We start from the raw sequence: 22,785 nt of genomic DNA on the forward strand, positions 1-22,785 counted from the left end.
GGAGGCAATGATCTGCGAAAAAGCCAAGCTGCTGCATACTGACCTCCTGAGAGACTCCCCTGCAGTGAGTGCGCAGGGGGGTTCATTCAAGGCTAGCAGGGGGTGGTTCGACAAATTTAAGAAAAGAAGTGGTATTCGTCATGTAGTGAGGCATGGGGAGTCTGACCGCTCTAACAAAGCAGCTGCTGATAATTTTGTGACAGAATTTCAAGAATTCGTCAAGGCTGAGGGATTTGTTCCCCAACAAGTGTTCAATTGTGATGAGACCGGCCTCTTCCGGAAGAAAATGACAAAGAGGACCCACACCACACAGGAGGAGAAGGCACCGCCAGGACACGGGCCGCTGAAGGACTGGCCGACGTTGCTGTTGTGTGGGAATGCGAGTGGGGACTGTAAATTGAAGCCTCTGCTTGTCTACCGTTCTGAAGACCTCCGGGTTTTCAGGAAAAAAAATGTCATGAAAAACAGGTGGAATGTGATGTGGAGGGCTAACAGCAAAGCTTGGGTGACCAGGCAGTTTTTTACTGAGTGGGTTCAGGAAGTGTTTGCCCCAATGTGAGGCAATACCTCCGGGAAAAACAGCTGCCGCTCAGGGCACTGCTTGTCATGGACGAGGCTCCTGCCACCCTCCGGGCCTGGAGGCTGAGCTGTCGGAGGTGCACGGCTCATCACGGCGAGGTTCTTGCCACCTCCCATAACCCCGCTCATCCAGCCCAGGGGCCAGCAGGTCACCGCTGACTAAGAAACTCTACACAAAGGCGCTGTTTCAGAGGTGTTTGGAGGTGACCTCTGAAACGCTTCTGACCCTCGGCGAGTTCTGGGAGGAACATTTTCACATCCTCACTTGCTTGAGGCTCGTAGACGAAGCGTGGGGGGCAGTGCGTTCCGGGACCCTGTGGGCGGCCTGGAAGAAGCTGTGGCCCGAGTCTGTCGCCCACAGAGCCTGTGAGGAGAGCCCGGGTCTGTGGTGGAGGACATTGTGTCTCTGGGCAGGTCCATGGGCTTGGAGGTGGATGGTGATGATGTGGAGGAGTTGGCGGAGGACCGCGGCACTGAGCTGACCACCGAGGAGCTCCAAGACCTTCAGAGGGAGCAGCAACAGCCGGCAGCTGAGGAGCGCTCTTCAGAGGAGGGAGGGGAGGCTATTCCCACTTCACCGATCAAGGGGATGCTTGGGAAATGGGGAGAGATGCAGTGTTTCATTGGGAAATATCACCCTGACAAAGAGGTAGCAAACCAAGCAATAAATTTGTTCAATGACAGTGCCGTGTGGCACTTCCGGCCAGTGTTAAACCGCAGGCAAAGGAACCTCTGGGTAGGTTCTTAGTGAGACAGAGGCCCAGCGAGCCTGAGGCACGTTCTGTGGAGCAAAGAGACGAAAGAGGAAGAACCCCAGAATAGCCACCTGACGTTTTTATGGACGGAGCTCCCCTTCCAAACAAGAACACCATCCTCCACATGCAGTCCTCAGTCGCTCTCAGCGTTAAGTTCTAGTGTCTGTAAATTTCCATTTTTATTGTACATTCCTTTTTGTTTCTTATTTACTTATAAATAGTACATTAGATGTGTACTGTATGTAAGGAAGGTCAAAACAAAATCATTTGGGGTTCTAGAATAGATTCAATTTACAGTTAAACTTCAGTTCTTGAACATCTCTCATCTCAATTCAATTCTCAACCAAGTTGTTCATGAATAATGTCTCTGTTGTTGAACAAAATCTTCAGTTCTCAACCTGACAACCCTTTCCTGCTGATACATCATCATGACAAAAAGCTGGCCTGGAGCAGCCGGGTTGGGAGCGGCCAGGCCCGGAGCAGCAGCAGCCACACCCGGAGAAGCCAGGTCGGGAGCGGCAGTGGCCAGACCTGGAGCAGCTGGTTGTGGAACGGACCAGAGCAACAGAGGCCAGGCCCGGAGTATCCAGGCCCGGAACAGCTTGCTCCTCGCCTGCCTCCGCCCCAAGGCTGCCTCTCAGACATGGTTGGAAACTTTTGTGGGAACTTGAGGGTCTGCTGAATCAAATGAGGAAGGCTTAGATCTGGATGTGTTGAGTTAGTATAGCGCTGGAGTGTTGATCTGTGAGTGCCTTGTGCGGGGCCTGGATGAGGTTGGTTGATCTATTTGGAAATGTCTTTTGTGTGAAGTGTATCCTTGGGCATGTGGAGGTATTATTGATTTGAGAAAATGCTAAGTAACTGATTTACTATCTGAAAAATTTAAAGTTCTGAAAGTTTAAGGTCTCTTGCCAAAAAGAGGTTTTAAAGCTAACACCTTAATTTTAATGGAAAAGGGGAGGACAAGCCCTTCCCACCCAGAACAGGTAATCCAATTCCAACCAGCAGCTATGTTTAAACAATGTGTCCATTTACACGAATGGCTACACCTTTTGATAGCCTAAGGGCAAGTTTACATGTAAACAAGTTTGCTTCTCAATTCCCAGGGCAGAAAAAGAACAAGGTTTAAAATTATTAGATTTTAAAATTTATTCTTAGAAGTGTAAAAGTTAATTAATTAAAAAAAAAACACACAACAACAACAAAAAGGAGATTGAAAATCCTGATGAACAATAATAGCTGTTCATTGTAGTAGAGTCGGCAATATGGGAGGGGAGTGGACTGACTGTTCTCGGGGAAAGGGAGGGAGGAAGAGACTGAACATAAACTGTGCACCTATGGATGAGGACAATGGGGGGTGGGGAGGGGGCAGAGGATGGGGTGGGAACCTGGTGGAGGGGGGAAGAAATGAGGAACTTTTGTAATAATATGAACAATAAAGATTGATTAAAAAAAAAGAAACATGACAAAAAGCTTTTTCAAGCCACAAACAAAGGGATGTGAATCAGTTGTCTATATCTCAAGAACTCATGCTGTATTAAGGGTTTTTTGCTTTTGTTGCTGGCAAAATGGATAATTAGCACAATTTCAAAACATAAAGAGGCCATCAAGAGTGCTAACGTTGCTAATGGTGTGAAGAAAAATGGTCACAGACAGTTGAAGAGCTGGAAGACTGTTGTTGACAACAAGATGTGAACAACGGGAGATGCCACATGCTGAACTCCTGAAAAACAAACACCCCAAACAAGTGCTGAAAGCGATTCACTTAACAGTAGTAGGGGTGGTTCCATAACTTTAAGAAGTGTTTGTTTATAGACTAAACAATACATTAGACATGTTCTGTATATAAGAAAGGTTAAAATGGAAGCATTTTGGGGGAGGGGTCTGGGATGAATTAATTTACATAATTTATAATGGGGAGGGGAAATGATTCAGTTTTTCAAAATAATCGTTTCTCAGCCTTCCAGAACAAATTAAATTTGAGAACCAAAGTTGCAAAGTGGTTTTTTTAATATATATTTTATTAATTTTTTACAGAGTGCAAGGCGAACCTGAGGAGGGGAGGGGTGGTGAAGGATTAAAACAGACAAGAGAATATAGTTTGGGTCAGGTGATCACTGCGCCTGGATGAGGACAAAGACTGTAAGCAGAAGCTTTATTTTATAGTCAGATCATACAAAGCAAAGTGGTCAAGATATTTCCAATGTTCTTGCAAGTTTCAAATCTGCTTCTTTCCTGTTGCAATTCTCTGAACTCTATCAAGCTTTGTTTTGGTAGCACTTGCTGTACCTCCTGCAGCCAACATCCCTCAGCTACCTCAGACTACAAGGTTGGACTATAAGGTCAAGCTTACGTACAACCATAGCCTTTGGCTATAATTGTGCTGGGAGGGCTTTGCCCTCCAAGTGGGACTTGTAAGTGGCTTTGCCACAGAGGACCGTGCCCTCTCATCAGTCCGAGGCTTGATCTGTCCAAACGCTGTAGCCGCTCTCCACACCTGATGACTTTCAAGCTGCTGCCCCAGTGCTGGAGCTCAGAGCTAGTGAGTCTGAATAAATCTGTGCATGGGCCCTTTAAGAGGAACACCTGGGACTCCAGCATTCCATCTCATTCATCCATAATCCCTGCTGGTTTTTACAGCCAGAAGTTCCTCCTGGCATTGGAACCCTGTGTTGAGGGGCTGAGACCCCTCAGGGGGGACCTCCACGGCCAACTATCCCTCCCTGCTTTTATCTGCCACCTGTGGTGTGTCACCATCCTGTTCTGCATCTCTGCCTCACCTCCAGTCTTTATTTATATAAATACAATTTATTGATTTTTTACAGAGAGGAAGGGAGAGGGATAGAGAGCTAGAAACATCGATGAGAGAGAAACATTGAACAGCTGCCTCCTGCACACCCCCTACCAGGGATGTGCCCACAACCAATGTATATGCCCTCGACTGGAATCGAACCTGGGACCCCTCAGTCCACAGACCGGTGCTCTATCCGCTGAACCAAACAAGTTTATATCACCTCCAATCTTGATGTGGTTTCTTCTTTATATCCTTAGTTGTAGGACTTTTGTTCAGCCAGAATTCCGGTGGTTCTGAATATTGGTTCTTCTATAGTTTTGTTGTAATTTTTATGTTATTGTGGAAGGATGTGAGTACTGCATTTACTCTTGCCACCATTTTCATCATTGGTATTTTTATAGGAATTGCATTGAATTTGTAGATTGCTTTGGGTAGTATGGAAACTTTAACTGTATTAATTCTTCCCACCCATGAGTACAGTATATCCTTCCATTTTTTTGTATCTTCTTACATTTCTTTCTTTGATGTCTTACAATTTTCATAGTACAGGTCTTTTATCTCCTTGATTAAATAAATTCCTATATATTTTATTTGATACATTGTAAATGGGATTGTTTTCTGAGTTTTCCTTTCTTACAGTTTATTATCAGTATACAAAATGCATTTGATTCCTGAATATTAATTTTGCTTCCTGCTACCTTTCTCAATTTGCTTCCTGCTACCTTTCTACCTTTTTAGTTCTAATAGCTTTTGGTGGAATCTTTAGGGTTTTCTCTCCATAATATATATTATTATATATTACTATGTCATCTGCAAATATTTACAATTTTGTTTCTTCCTTTCAAATTTGGATGATTTTTTTTCTTGTCTGATTGCTATGACTATGTTGGATATGAGGAGTCAAAGTAGACATCCTTGTCTTGTTTCTGATCTTAAGGAAAACGCTTTTAGCTTTTCCCTATTTTGTATGATGTTAACTGTGAGTTGGTCATATATGGCCTTTATTATGGTAAGGTATACTCCCTGTATTCCCACTTTGCTGAGAGTTTTATCATAAATAAATGCTGGATTTTATCAAATCTGTTCTTTTATCAATAATCTAGGCGAGCAATATTGGGAAAGAGAAAACAGGAGGCTGTGAGAGATGATAGTGGTTTGGACCAGGATGTCAGCAGTGAAATGAAGGGAAATGTTCAGATTTAATTGTAGTTTGAAATTGGGACCCATAAATTTCCCAAGACTAGCAGTGGGATATGGGGGGGAGGGGGGAAGGGGAGGATAAACAATTCCACAACTAAAGTTTAAATTTCTTGATATGTACTGTAATATAGTCAAAATAGAATATTGGTCTGTACTTTAAAAATATCCTTTGAAAGAGATACTTTCTGAATTCCTGTTTGATCAGAATGGAGACACCATTAAGTGTATCTCTCATCCTGATGTATGAGAAGATGTGCATTAATTTCCTAAATAACAAAATACCACAAAATGGGTGGCTCAAAACAACAGACATGGCCGTCCCGGTGTGGCTCAGGCTATGAGCCAGGAGATCACAGTTCAATGCTCAGTCAGGGCACATATGTTCTTGCAATCCAGCCGGCGTTTCAGGCTCAATTCCCAGTGGGGTGTACAGAAGGCAGCCAATCAATGATTCTCTCCTCCCTTCCTCTCTGAAATCAACAAAAATACATATTTTTAAAAACCAGAAATGTAAGGGTGGGGGATTCAATTGGGGAAAAAGGAGACATATGTAAAAACTTTACAAATGTATTCTCTCTCAGTTCTTGAGGCAGAAATCAAGCCATCAGCAGAGCTTCTTCCTCTGAAAGCTCTAGGGGAGGACAGGTCCTTGCCTCTTGCCAGCGTCTGGGGGCTACCACCAATACTTGGCAATCCTTAGTTTGTCAACACAGCATTCAGGGGTCTGCCATTATCATCAGGTGGCATTTTCCCTTGTGTCCCGACCCGCGGGGCAACAACGGGGGTACGCAGGAACCACCTAAGAGAATGAAACAAACAAGGAACGTGGAAGAACGGAGGCAAGACAAGGTTCTGATCAAGCCTCAACTTTATTCTTTGAAATGGCTGTATATATACAGCAGAAACAAAGGGGGGCAGGGTTGCCTATGCAGAGGGGTCTTTGGCAGTGTATAATTGGTTTAGGCACTGAGTGGCAAGGTGGTAAGATATCTGGCAACACAGGATTGGCTAACTGCCAGGGCGGCGTAACATTCCAAGGTGTAACCTTCCAAGGCTGGGCTATCTATGGGGGAGGATCAGGAAGGGGAAGTTGCAAAGATGTTAATCTTCTGGCCAAACCCTCAGGGCACCACATAACTTCTGCTAGAAGGAACTTAATTCTATTTCCTTAAGACTGAGTTGCTTGTCTCAACTCTGATGGCTCCCTACACCCTTGTGTGTCTGTCTCTGTCCAAATTGTATTTTAAGGACAACAGTCTTTGGCATATGACCCACCCTGATCCAATATGACCTCAACTTGATTACAACTGCAAAAACACTATTTCCAAATAAGATAAATTCACCGTTTCTGGAAAAAACTTTTGGACAAAAGTTTTGCCCTAGCTGGTTTGGCTCAATGAATAGAATGTCAGCCTACAGACTGAAGGGTCCCAGGTTCGATTCCAGCCAAGGGCACATGCCTGGGTTGCAGGCTCGATCCCCAGGAGGGGGTGTGCAGGAGGCAGCCAGTCAATGATTCTCTCTCATCATTGATGTTTCTCTCTCTCTCTCCCTCTCCCTTTCTCTCTGAAATTAATAAAGTATATTTAAACAAAAGTTTTGAGGGTTGGCTTTTGAATGTAATCCTGTCATTCCGAGGGCTGATGCAGAGTATACTGTAAAGCTATTTAGAATGGAGAGACATCCTGTCATGTCTCTAACTCTCTCTGTAGTGTTAATGCTATATGGGTTCTTAGCATATATTCTTTCTTTATAACGCTAAAGAAAAGTTAAAAGATCTACCAAGCTCACTGCAAAGCCAGGACTAGAGCCCAAGCTTGCTTATTCTAAGGAATATTTTTTTAAATATATTTTATTGATTTTTTACAGAGAGGAAGGGAGAGGGATAGAGAGCTAGAAACATAGATGAGAGAGAAACATCGACCAGCTGCCTCCTGCACACGGCCCACTGGGGATGTGCCCACAACTGAGGTACATGCCCTTGACCGGAATCAAACCTGGGACCTTTCAGTCCGCAGGCCGAAGCTCTATCAATTGAGCAAACCAGTTTCGGCTCTAAGGAATATATTCTTTTTTTTTTTTAATCAATCTTTATTGTTCATATTTAAGGAATATATTCTTTAAATATACTTTTATTTATTTCAGAGAGGAACAGAGAGATAGTAACATCAATGATGAGAGAATCATTGATCGGCTGCCTCCTGCAAGCCCCCAACTGGGGATTGAGCCCACAACCTGGGCATGTGCCCTGACCAGGAATCAAACTGCAACCTCCTGCTTCAGATGTCAGCACTGCACCATTGAGCCACACCGACTGGACACTAAGGAATATTTTTTTTATAATTAAAAAAACTTTATTTAAACACATTTCTAAATCAGTTACCGATAAAATAATAAATGTATATAAAATCATAAAATACTATAAATATGAAATAATAAAAAATTATATTCATAGTAGCTGCTGTGGGTGCCCCAACCATATTTTTTTAATTATTATTTTTTAATCTTTATTGCTCAGATTATTACAATTGTTTCTCCTCCCCCCCCCCACCCCATAGCTCCCTTCCACCAGGTTCCTGCCACACCCTCTGCCCTTACCTCCCCCCCCCCCCGCCATTGTCCTCATCCATAGGTGTACGATTTTAATCCAGTCTCTTTCTGCACCCCCACACCCCTTTCCCCCTGATAATTATCAATCCACTCCCTTTCCTTGCCCCTGATTCTATTATATTCACCAGTTTATTCTGGTCTTCAGATTTTTTGTTTTTTTGTTGTTGTTGTTGTTTTTTTTTTGCCAATGCAAAAACTAAACCACATACATGTTATTTTCAAAACTTGAATGTCAAGAGCAAAACTCTGGCTATTAAATAATAACAACAATGTCAATGCAAAACAACAAAATGAGAAATCAGAATTATGGACATTAATATTTTTAGCTACTAAATGAGTCTCTTTTGTTGCTGGTGTAGATTTACTCAGAGTCCTTGGACTTGCTGCACAAGACTTTGCAGCAGACTGGAAGCTAACAGATGCTAGCATGAGCAGGAACATGATTAAAGAAGTAGCTTCCACTTCAGTCTTTAATTTCTTCAGATGACTCCATGCTGGCACCTCAGTCCCTTGCGTAGCCTTCAGTTTTCTTCTCCCACTTTGCTGTCGTCTGGGCAACTCTCAGTCCTTTTGGGTGAAGGGACACAGGAGCTTCTCTGAGTCCATTGTGATGACGGACATAACACTCTGGTACCCGAAATGGCTGCATTGCTCCTTCTTTCCTTTCATTTTGAACCCAGGGTTCGACCCCACAACACTCCGGGCCTGGCTTCTCTGGGCCTGGCTACTGCTGTTCTGGGCCTGGCTGCTGCTGTTCTGAGCCTGGCTGCTGCTGCTCCGGGCCTAGCTGCTCAGGGCCTGGCTGCTCTGGGCCTGCCTGCTCCAGGCCTGGATGCTGCTGCTCCGGGCCTGGCTGCTCCGGGCCTGGTTACTCCAGGCCTAGATGCTGCTGCTCGGGGCCTGGCTGCTCCGGGCCTGGCTGCTGCTCAGGGCCTGGCTTCTGCTGCTCCCGGCCTGGCTGCTCCGGGCCCACCACTCCTCCACTTCTCCAGCTGATCACATTCCAAGAGCCCCATCAGTCCCTCACTGCTCTCATTATCATGTTAATTGTTGACTATTAACTATCCAGTACCTCCTTCCCATGGTCTTGGACAATAGATGTCCCTCATATCAGTTTCAACTTTTAAATTGTTGTGGGAGCGGAAGACCAGCCGCTCACCTACGCCGCCATCTTGGTTTCTCCTCCAATCGGTACTCTCGTTTGTGATCTATTTCCTTTGTCTCTGCATTTTTGCAGCTTCCCTGAGTTGGTAGCCTTCAAAGTCTCTGTGTTCTCGACACTAAGGAATATTTTCATGGTCACAGTGGCTGAAAAGAAGGTGAGACCCTCCCGGCTAATTCCAAACTAATAAATAAAGCAACCTTGTTTTGTAGATTTCTTCACATTAACCAGGATACTTTACCTATGTTCTACTGAGTGACCCTGCTCCCAGGAAGGTGGAGACCAGGCAGATGAGTCTCAGACTTCAGTTCATATCACAAATGAATAAACTGAATTTGAGGATACTGTTCTGGCTTACTAGAAAATTAAAGATTAATCATCTGTTTGTTGCTAGAGCTGCCATAACACAATGCCATGAAGTGGGCAGCTTAAACAACACAGAGCTATTGTGTCACAGTTCTGGAGGCTAGAAGTTCATACTCGGCAGGCCATGAGTGAAGGGTCTGTCCCCGGTCGCTGTCCTTGGCTTGTAGGAGACCCTGTTATCCCTGTATCTCACATCATCTTCTGTATGCATGTGTGTGCAAATTTCCCCTTTTTATCAGCACCAGGGCCCACCCTAACGAGCTCATTTTAACGTGCTTTCCTTTGTAAAGACCCCATCTCCAAAAGAGTTCACATTCTGGGGTACTGGGGGTGACGGCTTCAATGTAGATTTGGGGTGGGGCAGTTCCCTCTTTATGGGGCATTTGGGGAGTGCTAGCCTGTGGTCTACAACAGACGAATATATGCCATAGCTTTACCCAGGCATGTAAACAACTCTTCGTCATTCATAACAGGATAATCAATGTGCATTCGCTTACTGGATGGCCATTTTCCTTATACAGAGTCTTTAAACACCATAACCAGTCCTCCCACTGCTGCCATCAGGCACCAGTAATTCATCGTGGCTGGTCTGTTACAGGTACACATTTAATTTTGGATTCTTGAAGATGTGATTGAACTTTCCAGAGCCTTATGACCCTCACATACCTGATGCCCTGCAAGGCTGAAAGCTCAGACAGCAGCCAGTGACCCCAGCAAGCTTCAGGCACAGGTCTTTGTAAAGACTTGCATTTTATTTCTTCAGTTTTGCCAATTTTATTGAACCAATAAAAGTCCTACTAGTAACAATGAAATAATTTTTTGCAAGTAAAATGTTTAACAAAACTGTTGTTCTGTACCTATAAATAGATTTTCAAAATGTTATAAAACGTGCAGCTATGAATTGTTATCATGGTAATACACAGTTCCTTCATTTAAAACTAGAGGCCTTGCCGAAACCAGTTTGGCTCAGTGAATAGAGTGTCAGTCTGCAGACTGAGAGGTCCCAGGTTTGATTCTAGTCAAGGGCATGTACCTTGGTTGCGGGCATATCCCCAGTAGGGGTGTGCAGGAGGCAGCTGTTGGATGTTTCTCTCTCATCAATGTTTCTACCTCGTTTTTTTGTTTGTTTGTTTGTTTTTTAATTGAGTTTTTTACAGAGCGGAAGAGAGAGGGATAGAGAGTTAGAAACATCGATGAGAGAGAGAATCATTGGTCAGCTGCCTCCGGCACACCCCTACTGGAGATTTGCTCACAACCAAGGTACATGCCCTTGACCGGAATCGAACCCAGGACCCTTCAGACCACAGGCTGACGCTCTATCCACTGAACCAAACCAATTTTGGCTCTACCTCTTTATCTCTCTCTCTTCCTCTCTGTAAAAAATCAATAAAATATATTTTAATAATAATAATAATAAATAAAACTTATTTTAATAATAATAATAATAATAATAATAATAATAAATAAAACTAGAGGCCTAATGCATGACATTCGTGCACTGGGGGGAGGGGATCCCTCCATCTGGGACCCCTTGGCACTGCCTCAGAGGCGGGAGAGGCCCTGCCACTGCTGCCGCACTCTCCAGCGGTGAGCCTGGCGTCTGGCTGCGCGGTGCTCCTCCTGTGGGAGCGCACTGCACCGAGTGCCTGCCCCCTGGTGGTCAGTGCACAATAGCAACCGGTCGTTCTGCCGTTGGGTCTATTTGCCTTTTATTATATAGGATGTGTTTGTCTTGACTCACTAACAATACCTTCTGCATCTGTTCAAATAACATTACCTACCCCTCCAGGAAAAAAGGCACTAAAGCACTAGAATATTACAAATACATTGATCCATCTCAGCTTTAGTCAGAGTTATAAAACCAGCAGCGTAAGAAAAATAAAGTCTAGTTTCACATACAAAAAGCTTACATGGGTTCTATAATCTCCTTTACTATTGACTCATATGGAGAGGGCTCATATGGGTCACTACCTCAGACTGCAGCTACAGAGGGTCTCATTTGCCAAAACACATTGAAAGTGGCTGTTGCTGAAACCAGTTTGGCTCAGCAGATACAGTGTCAGTCTGTGGACTGAAAGGTTCCAGATTCGATTCCGGTCATGGGCATGTACATTTGGTTGCAGGCATATCCCCTGCAAGGGTGTGCAGGAGGCATCTGGTCAATGTTTTTAGCCCTCTATCCCTCTCCTTTCCTCTCTATAAAAAAATCAATAAAATATTTTTTTAAGTGGCTGTTTATCAAGTTTGCTATTTTTGAAGTTGAAACTATAAAAGTGCCATTTGACAGTGCAAATTGTGTAAAACCTAAACTGCATCAATGATCTATTTAATAAAAGCTTATTCTAATGGAAACCATATCCTATATAATAAAACCCTAATATGCAAATTGACTGAACAGCAGAACAACCAGTTGGTATGATATGCACTGACCACCAGGGGGCTAACACTCAATGCAAGAGCTGCCCCCAGTCGGGACCAGCGAGCGGATAGTGCCAGGCTAACAGTCAAGGTGGGTGCCAGTGGGGTGGGGGGAGGCCAATTGCCCTGCCCACTGGTCGCCCCACAGATTGGCCCTGATCGCTGGCCAGGCCTAGGGACCCTACCCTATGTATTGGGAACTGTCTCTTAGATTTAAACATTAAGACCCGGCAAGGCTACTCCAACAGTGAAAAAAACAGGATGATGTGGCGATGGCTGCATGGATTCAGTTTGCGCATTTTGTGGTCAGCCTGATTCTGACACTACAACTGCATGACAAAGCCAATCACTTCACTTCTCTCTGCTTCAGTGTTTCCACCCAAAAGATGGGGAAACTGTACTACTGCCTCAGAAGGATCATGTTATGTACTTTTTATAACCAGGGCAAAAAATGTAACTGCCCACACAACAGCAAGATGCCGTTCACATGCAGGAAAAGCATGGTTACTGGTGCATGCAGCGTCCCGGATTGCAAGAGGGTGCAGGCCGAGCTGAGGGACCCCCCACACACACACGTGCACAAATTTGGGCACCGGGCCTCTAGTTTAGTGAGAGTGATATATATATATATATATATATATATATATATATATATATATATATATATATATATATATATATTTCAGCCTTAAGATCATCCACTTCACATTAGTCCAAAGGCATGTGCTTCATAAAAAACAACAACACATTACAGTAACAAAGCACAGGACTACAAAGGCAAAACATCAGCTTCTGATTACATTGGATAAAAATGACCAAGGAACACAAAAGATATTCTCTATTAATACTGTGAATTAAAGAACTGTAATAGACATTTCACAGCATGCTACATATATTGCTTATCACTTAGGGATAAATGAAGTCTAAATTTGAAAGTCAAGAAGTTGGCAATCTGATTTCATGTGCAATTCAGCTACAAAGTCTTAATATATACATTCATCATGTAGCTACCCTGCAAAATCAGGATTAAAAAAAGATTTCAAGTTCAAATCCTGTTTCATAAGCTAAAGGATACATCCAGTTCTCCCGTGACCAGAAAAGGTGTTTCCAGGTTGGAAGGAGCTAATCCAATAGCAAGGCCATGTTCCACGCCGACCTGACGGGTCCTATGGGCCTTGCTCAGACTGTGCCTGTGAAGCCACTCTGCTAGTAGCACAAAGACGCCACACCGGCTGTGGCTTGCTTTTTCTGAATATCCTATCCTAGGTTGGAAAGAGGAAATGTGAAGAGAAAGAGGAAGGGGAAAATTTATTTTCTTTTAGGGAAGATATGTGAATGCAAAGGAAATATCCGCATTAGGTAGAGTTCTCATAACTTTCCTTCAGGCACAAGGGTACCATTTACCTCTTACATTTTGTTTTATTTATTTTTTAAAAAAATATATTTTTTATTCATTTCAGGGGGAAGGAAGAAAAGTCAATGATGAGAGAATCATTGATCGGCTGCTTCCTGCACTCCCCTTACTGAGGATTGAACCCACAACCTGGGCATGTGCCAGAGTCAAACCCGGGGCCCTTCAGTCCCCAGGCCCATGCTCTATCCACCGAGCCAAACCAGCCAGGGCACATTTTGTTTTAGAGAAGCACTAAACTTCAGACAGGAGAGAACAGCCTCCACGTTACCCAGGAAAGCACTTGCTACCCAGTCTATGTATTTCCTTTAGCCTACATTTTTATCCTTCTTTGTAAGATTTAGAAGCCAGTTGCAAATTTGTGAAGACTGGTTAAGAAAGAGATGTACGTCCATTTCATTCGGTGTCATGATGCATACATCTAGCTAACCAGGGCACATTTGCTTCTAAGAGGTTAAATGAAGGGGTGGAAGAAAAGAGAAGTTTAATTTGACACATTACACTTCTGTTTGACACTGTCCTATGAGCTATAAAATGGGATGTTTATTCTAAAGACTTTTTTATAGTATGCATTTCATTATTCCAGAAATTTCCACAAGCACTGCAGAGAAGCAGATATTCTTCCTCCCCCCCCCCCCTTCTACCCCCTTTTTCAATTCTGTACTTCATGGTGGTGCAGCCATGATGAATGTAAAGCTAGGACAAATACTTCTTGACATGTGATTGAATAAAAACCATTCCTTCAGTCTCCATTATTGTCTCGTTCCTTAGTGCGGCATCGCTCCATTCCTGGGCCCGTAAAGGCATTCACTAGCCAGGCTGCCAGGCTGGGTTGCTCACGAATGGGAGCGGAAAATGTCCAGGTGCCACCGTTGGTCATAACAATCGGTCCTTCAGACAGGTGGTTCAAACAGGATGTCCCCCGTCAGACAGCCATCCACAGACGGACCGCCCTGTGTGAGAGCCTGGCAGGTCTCCGCGGCGACCCGAGCGCCCGGGCAGGAAAGGAGGAGCTCTGTGCCTCCTGCTCCTCAGACACTGGGTGGGCCGGAGCGCAGCCAGAGAGCACGGCGAAGCCTGCACTCCCTTTCCGTCCCTGGATGTTCTCCCCGAGGAACAGGGTAGGCCTGGGGTCAGAAGCTTAGTCTTCATCAAACTCTCACGCAGCTATTTTGTGGTATTTTAAACATTATAATCAAGTGGGCATCTGTGATCCAAATATGATAACCATCTTTTATCATATAATGGAGGCTCAGTGCATGAAATTCATGGGGGGGGTCCCTCAACCCAGCCTGCACCCTCTCCAATCTGGGACCCCTCAAGGGATGTCTGCCTGCCTGCTTGGGATTGGGCCTAAACGGACAGTTGGACATCCCTCTCACAATCCAGGGCTGCTGGCTCCCAACTGCTCGCCTGCCTGCCTTCCTGATTGCCCCTAACCGCTTCTGCCTGCCAGCCTGATCACCTCCCAACCACTCCCCTGCCAGCCTGATTGATGCCTAACTGCTCCCCTGCCAGCCTGTTTGTCCCTAAGAGCCCTCCCCTGCAGGCCTGGTCACCCCTAACTGCCCTCCCCTGCAGCCTGGTCACCCCTAACTGCCCTCCCCTGCAGCCTGGTCACCCCTAACTGCCTTCACCAGCAGTCTTGATTGCCCCCAACTGCCCTCCCTTGCAGGCTTGGTCTCTCCCAAGTGCCCTCCCCTGCTGGCCTGATCACCCACAACTGCCCTCCTTTTCAGAGCTGGGCCCTCCCCTGCTGGCCATCTTGTCCACATGTGGGCAGCCATCTTGTGTGTTGGAGTGAAGGTCAATTTGCATATTATTATTTTATTAGATAGGATAGACATCTGGTGTATGGGTGGGGGCTGGCTGATTTGCCCTGAGGGATGTCCCAGATCAGGATGAGGCTTCCCTTGGGGCATGGGGCGGCCTGGGTGAGGGGCCTGTGGTGGTCTGCAGGCCAGCCATGCTCCTTGGCTACCCAAGTAGAGGCCCTGATAAATGGGATTTATTTATCTTCTATAATTGAAACATTTCAGCCTTCAGCAGAGGCCAGGGCAGGTCAGGGCAGGTGGAAGGCTTGGCTTCCTCCATTGCCAGGAAACCCAAGCCTCCTGCTCGCTTCGTGGCTGCAGCCATTTTGTTGGGACTTATTTATCTTCTATAATTTTTTAAATATATTTTATTGATTTTTTACAGAGAGGAAGAGAGAGGGATAGAGCGTTAGAAACATCGATGAGAGAGAAACATTGACCAGCTGCCTCTTGCCCACCCCCCACCAGGGATGTGCCCACAACCAATGTACATGCCCTGGACCAGAAACAAACCCGGGACCTTTCAGTCCACAGACCGACCCTCTATCCACTGAGCCAAAGGGCTGCAGCCAGACATCTTGGTTGGGGTTAATTTGCATACTTGCTATTGACTGGCTGGTGGGCATGGCTTTGGGTGTAGCAGAGGTATGGTCAATTTCCATATTACTCTTCTATTAGATAGGATTCTTCTATTAGACATACTAGAGGCCCAGTGTATGAAATTTGTGCACGGGGATGGGGGGGCGCCCTCAACCCAGCCTGCACCCTCTTCAACCCAGGACCCCTCAGGGATGTCCAACTGCTGGTTTAGGCCCAATCCTGCAGTTGGATATCTCTCACAATCTGGGACCACTGGCTCCTAACTGCTCACCTGCCTGCCTGATCACCCCTAACTGCCCCCCCATGGCCTGGTCACCCCCAAATGCTCCCCCTGCAAGCCTGGTTGCCCCATGCAGCCCTCTGTTCAGTCATTTGGTCCCTCACTACCCCCCTGCCGGCCTGGTCGCCCCAAGTAGCCTATTCAGTCGTCTATTTGGTTGTTTTGGTTGCAATGGTCACTTGGGCTTTTATATATATAGATGTTTCAAGGCCTAGGTGCCACCAAATGAAACAAATGACCTGAAACACTGCTTGTTTGGTGCCAGAAACGCTGATTTTGGATCTGTCTGGACCCTGGGGAACTTTAACTTCACATTCCAATACTCAGACTAATACCAGTACTTACTACCTAATACAGATCCAAGTTAAAATGGCAATTCAATCACTTTAAAACCCTGTTGCCAAAACTGGTTTGGCTCAGTGAATAGAGCGTTGGCCTGCAGACTGAAAGGTCCTGGGCTCGATTCCAGTCAAGGGCATGAACCTTGGTGGGGGATGTTCTGGAGGGGGCTGATCAATTTTCTCTCTCATTGATGTTTCTGGCTCTCTATCCCTCTCTCTTCTTCTCTGTGAAAAAATCAATAAAATATATAAAAATAAATAAATAAATAATAAAACCCTGTTAAATGCTAAAATTATGCATGGTAGAAATAGTTTAATTTCTGTATCCTTTCTAGATAATAAAAGGGTAATATGCTAATTGTCCCCTCTACTAGGAGTTTGACTGGAGTTCGACCAGGAGGCAGGACCAGCCTGCCATGGCCCTCAGCCCCCACCCCTGCCCCCTGCAGGGGGAGGGAGACAGGCTGTGTGGGAGCTGCCCAGGGCCCAGCAGAGACTGCTGCTCCAGCCACAGAGTGTGGACCTTGCTGCAAACCCCAGGTATCCAGCTGAGACGCCAGAAGACTTCTCCACTGATGTTTAGTGAGAGCGGGAGGGAGGGAGAGAAACATCAATGTAGAGACACATCGATTGGTCGCCTCCCACCTGGTCCCCAAGTAGGATGGGACCCTTCCGCCCCAGGGCCGGCGCTTAAACACGGAGCACCAGCCGGGCGAGTGCTGGATTTATCTCCCAGGCTCAGGGCAGTCAGCCCGCAGTGACCCTGAGCTGCCCGAGCTGCTATTGGCAGTATCTGCACTTTTCTGCCTCCTCAGTTGGGGAAGCGCCTTTCACTGGGACTGACTCCAAACTTGAGTCTAGAGGCGGGTGAGTAGCCAGGCCCCTGTGGTCAGAGCTCAGCACCCTGACTCCTCCGGGGCGGGCTCCTGAAGGCGGTGGCAGTGCCGCCGCAGACCGAGGAGCTTGGGGACAACGGGAAGCGGTGTGACGGCCACCACAGAGCAAGGACGAACCGCACGTGGACTCCCCGCAGCCCGCCTGCGGCAGCGCCAGGGTTTGCCGGCGGCGGTGGGACGCAGCCGGCGCAGGGCGCCCGGGGGACGGTGGCCTTGTGCTCCAGGGATGGGGAGTCAGAAAAGCAGGTTCTGGCTTCTGTTGGAGAAAGGGGGAGGGCTAGCCACATGGGGACCCCAGCGAGGAAGGCTGATGCAGACACCAGGCAGCCACAAGGCCGCATATGTGCTGTCCAACGGTTGTTGAGGTGGCGTCCCGGACCACCAGGGTCTGCCAAATCGTATGTCCATATTTATACTAAGACTTATTTTATTTATGTTTGCCATTTACCCTGTGTTGACGTGCCCCGTGGTGGATAACTGGTACCTTAGGATGGATCCAGACAGGGGCGGCGATGCGATGCCTCACTGCCACACACCAGGCAGGGCAGGCATGGGTAAGCCAGTTCCACGTAAGAAGCCAGTTCCTCTAAAAAGCAGTAAAATTCTGCCGAAACAGGTTCGGCTCGGTGGATAGGGCGCCGACCTGCAGACTGAAAGGTCCCGGGTTCGATCCCGATCTAGGGCGTCTACCTTGGTTGCGGGCACATCCCCAGTGGGGGGTGTGCAGGAGGCAGCTGATTGATGTTTCTAACTTTCTATCCCTCTCCCTTCCTCTCTGTAAAAAAATCAATAAAATATATATATATTTTTTTCAATCTTCGGGTGAGGATTAACAAACAAACAAACAAAAAGTCAGGCACCAAGCGTCAGTTCAGGAGTGTTGAGACAGCACAATGCAAGTATTCTGCATTATTGAAAAGAACCCCGAATTAAGATTTTCTACTTTATTTTCTTTCTTTTTTTCTACTATATTTCCAAGAGTACTACCTAGCCACGTTCGCTGAGTGATATTTATCAAAAATGCTGTAAAGGAACTATAAAATCAGCAGTGGGTGTTCTGTTGAAACGTGTGTTGCTGGAATGCAGTCCTGCACGCACCGTGTGACGCGCACAGAGCGCAGCTGCCGCTGAGCCCAGAGCTGTTCGCGGGTTCGCGCGCGGAATTGCTGCTAAGGTTGTATTTTCTTAGCAAATCCTGGCGTGGAAAACAACACGTGATAAAAATACATGCAATTAGTTTCTGTTTCTCGAAGGTAATGAGGTTCGATATTTGCCAAACTTTTATTTTTCAATAAATACAGGAGCTGACGCGCCCGGGCCGCCGCCGCAGAGAGCGCTCCGGCGCGGCGGGGGCTCCAGCCGGCGCTGGGCCGCGGGTGGCGAGCCGGCAGCCCGCGGGGCCATCACCTCGCCGCGCCCCTGAGAGGCAGCTCGGGCCGCGCTGCCCGCCCTGTGGCGGCCGCGCTCGGAGGCACGTGCGTCTGCGAAGGGAAGGCCCGATGGGGATGGGGCGGCGTCAGGTGCAGCCAGGCAGCCCCGGCCCGATGGGGATGGGGCGGCGTCAGGTGCAGCCAGGCAGCCTCGGCCGCCGGGCGGTGGAGGGCGCGCACCGTGCAGGGCGCACCCACCCGCCCGAAGCCCGCATCCCGCCCGAAGCCCGCATCCCGCCCGAAGCCCGCATCCCGCCCGAAGCCCGCAGTGTGCAGCTGCTGCCGGAGAAGCTCGGCGTGAGCCGCGGGCGCGGGAACACCGCCCTCAGCCGCAGCCCGAACCGCCATCCCGCAGAGCCGGGAGGTCCCGCGGCACCTCTGCTGCCGGAACCGCGAGCGGCTGTTCCGAACCCACCAGGACACCAAGGTGGACATCCCATCCCTCCTCCAAACCACACGCCGCGGTGCGGGGCCGGCCGGGGCCGCGGGGGACGTGGACGGCAGCCTCTCCCCGGGCGGCGTGCGGGACGCACGGGGCGGGAGCGCGGTGCCGGGCGCCGCGAGGCCGCCTCAGGTCTCCTGGCAGATCCATGAACCTCACGTACCTGCGGGGGCGGGAGGTGGGTTCGAGGTGTCGCTCCGGGGGAGGGGAATGTGTGTGTGTGTGGGGGGGGGGACGACGGACACCTACGTGACGTACCTCCTGGCCCTGCAGAACCACACCTTCACCGCCTACCTGGTGCGGGTCCGCTGCATCTTCCACCAGCTCCTCCTCGGACCCTTTGCAGCACGGAGCGAGTGCGCCGAGGCCGGCCCCTCCAGCGCAGTGTCCCTGCGCCCACCCCGTGGCGGCTTCGGGAACTGCGTGTTTACTTATTGAGCAGGCCTGCCCTGGGCCTGTGCCCCTGTGCCCCTGTCTTCTTACTGCCTCTGGGGTGTGGGGTTCCAGCACTCCTCTGTGCCCTGCTGTGGTGGGATACCCCCTCCTTCCCCGCCTTCTCCCTGAGCATCCATTTCCCAGAGAAGGCCCTTAGGGAAGGAGAAGGAAGGTAAGAATCCCCAGGAACCTCTTTGGCTGAGGGATCATGCTGTTCCTTACTGAGTTTTTCTGGTTGGTACCCAGGTTTCTGGAAATGGCAAGTAATCAATCACGGTGGTTTGGGCAAGTGGTTCATCAGCTTCCATCACTGTAAAATCCACCTGCATCCATTAAATGATTATTAACACCTTAAAAATAAATAAATACAGGAGAGAAGTGCTTGATGAAAACAAAACCTTGAGTTAAAAAGCATTTCTCCCACCTTGGCCAGTGGCTCAGTGGGTTGGGCAGCGTCCTGTGCATAGGAAGGTCCAGGGTCTTGTTTCTAGTCAGGACACACACCAGGTTTCAGGTTCAATCCCTAGAGTGCATATGGAGACAACTTTTTTTTTTTAATTTAATAAATATTTGCCTTCTTGCAAAGCCACGAAAAGAACCAGAAGCATAATGCCTATTTGTGGGACAAAGACTCCAGAAAGATATGAAAGAGAAGCCCCCGCATGTTACTTTACTCAGATTTGGGAAGTTATTCCACTGAGTCTGCTGGCATATTAAACAATATAACTCCTTTTCTCTAAAAGCATTGCTGGTTTTTCTTTAGTCTTCTCCAACAGTTTATTCCAAAATGTTCCCCGGTAACATTTTCTGCATGTTAGGTGCCATAGATATATGACCACCCATCTCGCTCTTCTCCTGCTTCACAAAGCACAGGAGAGTGCACCTGACTGCAAGGTTGTGCAGGTGAGACCCCAGCAGAGGGTCCCATGGCTTGCAGTTTAGCAAGCTACTCCAAGTCCCATCCCGGAGCCAGTGTGCAGTGCCATTACAGTGCCAGTTGTCCTGGCCAGCACCCTAGAGCATCAGGTCTCAAGTCAAGGATTAAGTTGCTAACACTTGCTGGGCAGGAAGCAGCCAGTGTTGACGTTTCTTTCTCATTGATGTTTCTATCTCCCTTACATCTCTCCCTCCCTCTCTCTTCTTCTAAAACCAATAAAAAAAAAATAGATAAGTCCTTCCCACCCAGAATGGGTAATCCAATTCCAGCCAGCAGCTATCTTTAAACAATGTGTTCATTTACATTTGAATGGCTACATGTGGAGCTGGTGGAAGATGCAGGGGACCCTAACCAGGTAGGCGGTGAAGGTGTGGTTCTGCAGGGCCAGCAAGTGTACATGTAAACAAGTTTGCTTCTCAGTTCCCAGGGCAGAAAAAAACAAGGTTTAAAATTATTACATATTAAAATTTATTCTGAAAAATATAAAAGTTTATTAATAAAAAAAACAAGGAAATAAAAAAAAGATAGATAGATAGATAGATAGATAGAATTAGGTTGCTAAAGGAGAAATCCACGAGGCCAGATTGGTGAGGAATGAGAGAAACCAAGATGGTGGCAACACCTGAACTGCTGCCTCGCACAACCACTTCAAAACTACAACTAAAAGACAAAACAGACATCATCCAGAACCAGGCTGGCTGAGTGGAAATTCAACAACTAGACAGGAAGAGAAAAGCACACTGAGACTCAGAGGAGCTGCAGAAGTAAAGGCAGAGGTACGGATGCGTGCGCCCGAGAGGTCTGGCAACTGAATATGCAGCTGTCTTTTTCAAGTAGGAGAGAGACACAAGCTACTGACTGCTCTGAACTCCAGTTCCAGGCGAGACTCTGGAGACCCAGACTCATAAGCGGAGAAGCAGGTGGAAACCGAGGAAGTCAGAGGTGCTTGCAGCAATTACCACAGGACACTGAGACCCAGGGGCCTCTTAAGGCAGGGCTGACAGGAAGAGATTGCTGTTTGCTCTTCCCTGAGACCCCACTCCAGCCAAGCTGTACACAAAGGCTTTTGCATATGAATGGCTTTGTCCTTTGCAATCTAAAATTACCTAACAAACTGCAGCTGAGTCAGAGAGACCCAGAACATCCAAAAGAAGGCTCAAGGCCCCATAGCAGCTTGCATTGCTTCACAGCTAGGCCTCATCTGGGCACCTCCAAAACCCAAACAAAGAAGAGGAATCTGCACATCTCTCTGTAGCTGGGAGGCACCAGGCAGAGGGTAAATTAGCACCTCCTTGGAGATCCAAGAGCCAGTGTACCCAGGGGTCAGAGTGGGACCATCCAGATTACAACTCCTCAGATCCATAAGGGACACATTCAGGGAGCAGACTCAGTGAGCACCAAAGCCCCACTGAAGCAAGTCTTGCCTCATAAGGGTGTCTCCTGCACAGAAGTTCTCTCATCGTAGATACAGCTGGACCTCACAACCAATTGGCCTGGAGGTCAATTCCTCCCAGTGATAACAACAATGAAGGCTTAACTACAAGACTGTGCACACAGCCCACAAAGGGGTGCACCAGGAGTGTCCACCTCAGGTAACTGGGGAGGCTGAGCCACTGGCCCTATAGGACACCTCGCACACAAAGCCATTCTATCAACTTAAGGAAGCAGCCAAAATGCAGAGACAAAGAAACAGGTCACAAATGAAAGAATGGAGTAAAGCAAACAACTGGATATAGAGTTCAAAACCATGGTTACAGGTTTTTCAAGAATTTTCTAGAAAAAGCTGGTAAATGTAGTGAGTCTCTTGAGGATATAAAAAAAGACCAACTAGAAATTAAGCGTACACTGACTGAAATAAAAAATAATATATTGAGATCCAACAGCAGACTAGAGGATAGCAAGAATTAAGTCAAAGATTTGAAATACAAAAAGCAAAAGATAGTGTAAGGAGGCTCTTGGACAACTTCAAGTGTACCAACATCTGAATTATGGGGGTGCCAGAAGAAGAGAGAGCAACATACTGAAAACCTATTTGAAGAAATAATGACAGAAAACTTCCCCCATCTGATGAAGGAAATAGACTTACAAGTCCAGGAAGCACAGAGTACCCTGAACAAAAGGAATTCAAAGAGGATCACATCAAGACACATCATAATTAAAATGCCAAGGGCAAAAGACAGAGAGAGAATATTAAAAGCAGCAAGAGAAAAACAGTTAGTTACCTACAAGGGAGCACCCACAGGAATGTCAGCAGATTTCTCATCAGAAACTATGCAGGCCAGACGGGAGTGGCAAGAGATATTCAGTGATGAATA

The 22,785-nt window shown here is 47.1% G+C and overlaps 1 long non-coding RNA gene across 1 annotated transcript; it reads left to right on the forward strand.

Moving 5' to 3' along the window:
* The first annotated feature begins 1,654 nt into the window (after positions 1-1,654).
* Positions 1,655-5,207, forward strand: LOC311626107. Its single transcript, XR_014795639.1, has 2 exons — positions 1,655-1,791; positions 2,830-5,207. It is a non-coding gene; the product is annotated as an uncharacterized lncRNA (long non-coding RNA).
* The last annotated feature ends 17,578 nt before the right edge of the window (positions 5,208-22,785 follow it).

Source organism: Pipistrellus hanaki (genome assembly GCF_964339955.1).
Source record: "Pipistrellus hanaki genome assembly, chromosome: 7".
NCBI lineage: Eukaryota > Metazoa > Chordata > Mammalia > Chiroptera > Vespertilionidae > Pipistrellus > Pipistrellus hanaki.